The 7,244-nt window shown below is 36.1% G+C and overlaps 1 pseudogene; it reads right to left on the reverse strand.

Annotated features, from left to right (window-relative positions):
• Positions 1-1,560: 1,560 nt before the first annotated feature.
• On the reverse strand, positions 1,561-2,556 carry LOC101583020 (annotated as a pseudogene).
• Between the last annotated feature and the right edge of the window lie 4,688 nt (positions 2,557-7,244).

Below are 7,244 nucleotides of genomic sequence, written 5' to 3' on the forward strand. Positions count from 1 at the left end.
GCCAATTATGCGCATGGGCACATGTGTTTGTGTGCACGTACATATGAGAAAATAAAAGTTATAAGATGTTAAGGGTGCTGTAGTGGAAATACTACTTTTTTTAAATAGAGCTGTCAGAGAAGGATTCTTTTAATAAGTGATCTTTGAGATATGACCTGAAATAATCTCATGCCTCTGTGTAGTGTGCATTTCTTCTGTGCTTTTTCTGCTTATAGTTATTTACTAAAATTGGTGATTATTTATAACATTTCTTGTTTTTGCTGTGAGATGGTAAGTTTAATGAGGATAGAATCATGTCTGTCATGTTCACTAATCTATTCCCACAATTTTACACAGCATCTGATGCATTAAAATGTATCCTGTGTAGTATGTTTATCCAATGAATATTTGAAGCTGTTCTTGACTATTGAAGCAAAAACTATAAATTAGAAAATTACTCCTGGATGCAACCTATTATATCAGAGTGAAATAAAATGTCATGCATGAGGGCACATTTTATGGTAACAAAATTTTTTATTATATTTATTTATTTTTATTTTGGTACCAGGATATTTTTAAAATAGGTAAGTGCTCATTGAATCATAATTCAAAAGTACTAATTTCATGTTAGCACAGATGTTTCCACAAAGCAAGAACTGAGGTGAAGTATTACATACTTTTTAGGTTAACAACTATATTTATTTTTACTAACAAATTATCAGGAGCAGTTTGAAATTCTCATTATAAATATATTCATTATTATTTCTATTCATAATAAATTGAAGTTTCCTAAAAACTTGTATCATTTAATACTATAACAGAGATAACTATGTATTCCACAGCCAGTCCTTAAAGTAGTGGCTTAATGTAAAGCACCACCTGAATAAATAAATTGCTTCCCTTTGGTTTGCCAATAACAAAAAAGGCTAATAGTCTTTGTAGCATTCTTACCATAAAGATAAGATAGGTGATGCAATGCAGATAGAGATAGGTGGATGCAATGGTGTTGAAGAAGAGAATTTTGAAACTTTCTTTTAAGATTTGTGACGGTGAAGAATTTGTAAAATATCATTAAATTCTATGCTATAAAATAAACATCTATCTCCAAATAAGGGATACACTCTATAATAGAGTAACAATTTTAATAGGTAAAATAGTCCTAGTTTTTACTGTAATATTTGGATAAAATGTAAAACATCCTTGCAATAAAACTGGCAATGTAGCTTAAATAGCTTATAGGATTTCAGAAACGCCTCCTGAAAATGATTGCTGCAAACTAGACAGAGCTAGGAAGGAACATCACGCCCACAGACAACACGGCTTCCTCCACATCAAGCTGCCACCGATTAATGACAGTGATGTATGACACGTAAGAAAAAAAGAGTATGCTCTTCAGGAGGAATGGCAAGAGAAGACAATTTATAAACCAACCTCTCCCAAAGTCCTGAAGAGCTCTTCAGAGGCTCACAATCTCAAAGATCATTTCTATGATACGTTAAAGGACTCCTCTATGTTACAATCCCTCCTCAACTATAAATACAAATCAACTACAGACACACTTGCTAACCAAGCACTTCGCTGTTACCACACTCGGCTGCCAGTGGCCTTCCGATGGAGAGGCTTAACGCGTGCTAATCTGGATAAGCCAAGGCGGAGATACTGATTTGGGGACTTCACCGTCACGCCTGACAGTGGGCTGCTGTTGCTGCCGCTACTTATACACGCTGGTGGGACCCACTTTGGCCTCCTGCTTTCAGCTGAAGGACTCCATGTCTGTAAGGCTTTCCTAGTGGCCTCTGAAAAAGAAACCTCCCTTGGTGAAGACTGAGATTCTGATTTGATTGTAGCTGGAGAAGAGTCTACTGCAGTCAGCAAAGCATTATATTTGGATTTAGATTTCTTCTCTTTCTTTTCTGCTGGGGATTTTACCTTCTCTTCTTTCTTTTTATTTTGTTTTACTATTCTTTTTCTCATAATAAATTCTTCCTCATTATCTTCACTCTCATCACAATCAGAATCACTTTCAGAATCTTTACCAGCTGTCTCCTCGGGCTCGGTGTCTCCGGCACTGCTGCCGTCACTGCCTGCTGAAAGCGTCTTCCTCTACCTCGCTGCAGCGTCAGGTGTTTTTCTTTCCCCTTGAGCACAGGCGTCACCTTCCTCTGTGATCCGGTCCAAATCTAAATAGTCACCAGCTAAGCTGCAATTAAGAGATTTGTAGAGACTTATTCATTGTTTCTGTTTTACTCCTACCATGTTTTTCAATGCTTTTATCTTGAGACTTTTGCACATCACCAGTGACTGGTGGATATTCCTTCACTGGTAAAGCTAGAACAGCTTCTGTGCCCCTCTGGAAGATCTTGTCATCTAAGGCCCCCCCTTTTTAGGGGTTTTCTCTTGTAGGATACCTTCTTCCTGATAGTTTCAAAGCAAGTTTTGGTTTGTCTTGTTTTAACTCTTTTGGTGGTGGTCTAGATTTCTTGTTTAAAGGTATATTTGCAGGAATAAAATCATCATTGCTATCACAATCCTCAAACTGTAATTGGCTGGTTTCTTATTTCTTGCAGGCCACACCATGGTCCCTTTCAAGAGTGCGCACTTGTATCTCTCAAGGTCTTATCCACACACAGTACAAGGATTTGGACTCAACTTGGCAACAAAATTTAAAAGGTTGAATTAGTTGTAATGAACTAAAGTATGATACTGATACAGTTTTAGGAAAGAGATGGACCATAAATTAAAAAACATGCTGGTGAGACCTGAGCAGTACTGTGCACACTGTCATATTGTAACAGAGAAAACATAGAGCTACATTCCGACTGTTAGTCTTGCATCTCTGTAGCCACCTCCTCCATCCCATCATAAAAGTTAGAGGAGCAGCCACCAAATCTTTTCGCTCCTCCTTACTTTCCCTATGAATGCTGAGAAAATAAAGAATGGATATGCACAACTATTCACTAAGACCTTTTGTGGTAGATAGTTGTTACTGGTTGAACAACTAGTCAAGGCAAATTATACAACTGTCCACTTTTGGGCTGGGGATATAACTCAGCAGCACAAGAGCCTGCCTGGCAAGTGCAAGGTCCAAAGTCCAGTCCCTGGTACCACTCACAGATACAAAAGCCCACTTTCACAGGAAATTAGCCATTATTCTGCCATCTCTGTCCTGGCTCTTGTCTCTGACCTCCATCTCCACTCAAACAGGGAGACTCCTGGCCCAAAAGACTTTTCACCCAAAGACCACTTAATTTTCATTTCAAACCAAATTCTTTGCTCAAATAATCTTGGTTTGACTTTCTGAGCCTGAGCAGAGTCCATCAAAAACTATTTCCAAAGACTAGGTTAAAAAGCTGTCATGTGTGGCCTAAGAGCTAATGAAAGGAACCAAAGATCGGCTGTGTGTAAGGTGAGAGTACCTACCAAACTCAATGTACCAAACTCAATGTGTCTTGGTGTGCATGTTCATGAGGTCCCTGCAGTACACAATGGGGTTCATGGGTAGGAAGAAGGTGAGCTACAGTTTAAAATTCAAGGCATAGAGTTAAGGGGGTTGGCTCTCTCAATGTTTCAATATTCTGGCTTAGGACTCATTAATTTAGCAATCCTCTATTTGAATCTGGCCTTCGAACATTAAGAATATGATAAAAGCAGAGGTGGTAGGTTGAAGACACCTTTGGGGCAAAGGTGGCTTGGCTTGGATTGACTCTTGTTTCTGATAGGCAAATGTCTATCTGTGTGCTGGCCTGGGAACTCTATATAAATATAGAACCATGTCTGTATACTTACCAACTCAGAACAAAAGGTTAATGCTTTCTCCATTTCTAAGCTTGCCCCAGCAAAGAGGAGAAACTCTCTATATATTGGCAGTAACTTAATCTGTGGGAGCTACAGATTAGGATAAAAAGTGTGAAGCACATGTGAGACTTGAAAGTGCAAAAGGAGGCCAGTGTCATCATTCATACTGGCCTCTTGCTGGAGGGTGCCACCTGTCACATGGCTCCTAGCACTGTCGCACTTAGTTCTTGCTGAGTGATGTGCAGGGCACATACCATGAAATTATCCTTTTGTTCCTACTGCAAACTCATTATTTTTTTTTAATTTTATTTATTTGTGTGTGTGTGTGTGTGTGTGTGTGTGTGTGTGTGTGTGTGACCAGCTCAGCCCACCAGGGGGCGGGGCTGGCTGGAATGTGGTGCTGGGGGATTGAACCATGGTCCCTGTGCTTTGCTAAGCTTGTTCTAAGTAGGTGCTTTAGACCACTGAGCCATCTCAGCAGCCCTGCAAACTCATCATTAACACACATTAATTGTACATGTTGAAGGAGTTCAACATATTTCCATCCAGGCACTTAATGTGGTCAGATCAAAACTCCCCTTTCCCACGACCTCCTCTCACTCTTGGCCCACTCTCCCATAATGACTTTTCTATTTTCAGGTCAACTTTATTTTTAATTGTCCACATATGAGACAGAACATGTGGTACTTGTCTTTCTGGGTCTAGTTTATTTCACTTATGGTGACGTCCTCCAATTTCATCCATTTTGCTATAAATGACAGGATTTCATTGTTTTAAATGGCTGAAAAATACTCCATGTTGTATATAGCACATAATCTATTCATTTGTTGATAGGCACTTAAGCCTTTCCCACATTGTAGCTATTGTGAATGCTTCCACATAAACATGGGTATTTTTGCATACTGACTTCAGTTCCTTTGCATGTTTACCCAGAAAATGGATAGCTGAATGATATGGTAGATATACTTTTATGTTTTTTTTCTTTTATTTTAGCGAGAACAATAAAAACAATGAAATCAATGTTACAGAATTTAAAAACAAGATAATAGGAAATTTACAATGGTTAATACATTACTTATTGTTATCTTCTAAGCAGATGATCAGATTACAAAAATATATGGCTTTTTTTTCCTTTTTTTTGGTATGGGGGATTGAACTTAGGACCTTGCACTTACCAGGCAGGTGCTTATGCTGCTGAGCTATCTTCCTGGCCCAGGCATGCCAAATTGATTAAAAAATATAAGCACAAACCATTAGTGTTTTTAGGTTTTTGAGAAACCTCCATAATGTTCTCCAGAATGGCTATATTAATTTATTTTCCTACCAACAGTATTACATAATATCCTTAGTAGAATTTGCTGGGGTTTTAGAAAACACTTAAGGGTAACATTTTATTAGGGTAAGATGATACCCCATTGTAGTTTCACTTTGCGTTTCCATTATAGCTAATGACATAAGAGGTACACGTGATGCCAGACACACAGACATCAATGTAGTGACCCAAGATGTATATAAAGGTTTCCATCCAAAAGGGAAAAGTAATCTTCCCCAAAAAGACTAAAAGAATTGTCTAGTTATAGATCCCAATTTTAAAGAAAACTAAGAAAAGGCTGAAAAACAATTTAAATAATGATCCTAAGGAAACAGTGTTACACATGAAAGTACAAATAGGAAAATGTAAAGAAATATTGTAAGAAACAATTAAAATTTAAGGAAATAGAAATTTCAATTAGTGAAATAAAAAATATGATGGAGATAATCTACAACAGAATAGAATAGGCAAAATAGTTCTGAACTTGATACTGGTATTTTGAATCAACTTACTCAGACAGGAAGAAATAAAGGTAAAATATTCAATAAAATGAAAATTACCTGACTTGGTGGGGTACTGCTCAGTGAAGAAATATTCACACATGAGAATTCTAGAAGGTGAAGAGAAAAAAATTTGAAAATATATTATATAGCCAAAAACTCTTAAAATCTTCAAAGAAATATGGGCATTTGGGTAAAAGCCCAAAAACTCTGATGAGAATCAAACACAGTAGACCTTTACTGAACTCTATTATGGTCAAAATTAAAAGATAAAGATTTCTAAAATCAACAAGAAAAAAGCAAGAGAATGGCTTCTATTCTTAGAGCAGATTTTTCAGCAGAAACTCGACAAGCCAGATGAAAATGTGATGAGAGATTTGACAAAGGGAAAAACAAAAACCATCAAACAACAAAATATCGACAACATCATTCTTCAAAAATGAAATATATTGTTACACATAGAAACTGAGAGGATTAATTGTCACCAGGCTGGCCTTGCAAGAATATTTAAGGGGTTCTCCACTAAAAACAAAAGAATAATATCTACCATCCTGAAAACACAGAACGATATAAAAATGATTAGAAGAACTGAAACAAGAAAATGTATCAAAATACAGCATAATAGAATACTACCAAATACAAAAATAAATAAAATACATAACACAAGCAGACAAGAAAATCACAGGAGAAAGTTAATACCTAAAAATAATAACTTTGAATACAAATGGATTAAAAGATGTAGATCTGATGAATGGTGAAGAAACCCCACTCCTATAGGTTGCCTTCAGGAAACTCACTTTGCTGGTAAAGATGTGTGTAGACTGAAAATGATACACCATGACAATGAAAACCAGGAGCAAACAGAAGTAGCCATATTTATATCAGATAAAGCATTCTTAAAGAGACAAAAAGACAATTAACAAAAGAAGCAATTCAGCAAGAAGATACAATGATTATATATGTTCACCCAAAATGGGACTGCAGATATATAAAGTAAATGTTATTAGATCTAAAAGGAGAGAAGAGACTCTAATACAATAATAGTGGAGGATTTCAACAGTGTGCCTTACTCAAATGAATAGATCATCCAGATAGAAAATAAAAAATGAAATGTTGAATGAAACCATACCACAGAATGAATATGACACTTACAGCACATTTCATCAAACAACAGCAAAATACAGTGGGACACTCTCCAGGATCAACTATAAGTTAGAGCACAACTGAGCCTCAGTATTTTTTTAAAAATAAAGTGAATATATATATATATATATATATATATATATATTCCATAGAAATTGAATAACAGGCCTGTAGATGACCAATGAGTAGCTGAAGAAATTAAAAGAGATAAAAGTCTCAAAGAAATGAAAATGATAGTATAACATATCAAAGTTGGAGAGATACAGAAAAAGCATCACTGAGAGGGTAATAAATGCATATTAATAAATGCATAGATAAAAAAGATCTCCTCAGTAACGTAACGGTGTACTTCAATGACTTAAAAAAGCAAGTACAAAGAAAACCCCGTATTTGTAAAAAGAAAGAAATAAAGATCAGAATACAAATATAATTGAAACTAATACAATGATATACAACATCAATGAAATCAAGAATTTCTCTTTTGAAAGGATAACAAAAATTGACAAACATTTAAC

The sequence above is a fragment of the Octodon degus genome, unplaced genomic scaffold (assembly GCF_000260255.1).
Source record: "Octodon degus isolate 3935 unplaced genomic scaffold, OctDeg1.0 scaffold00088, whole genome shotgun sequence".
Classification (NCBI taxonomy): domain Eukaryota; kingdom Metazoa; phylum Chordata; class Mammalia; order Rodentia; family Octodontidae; genus Octodon; species Octodon degus.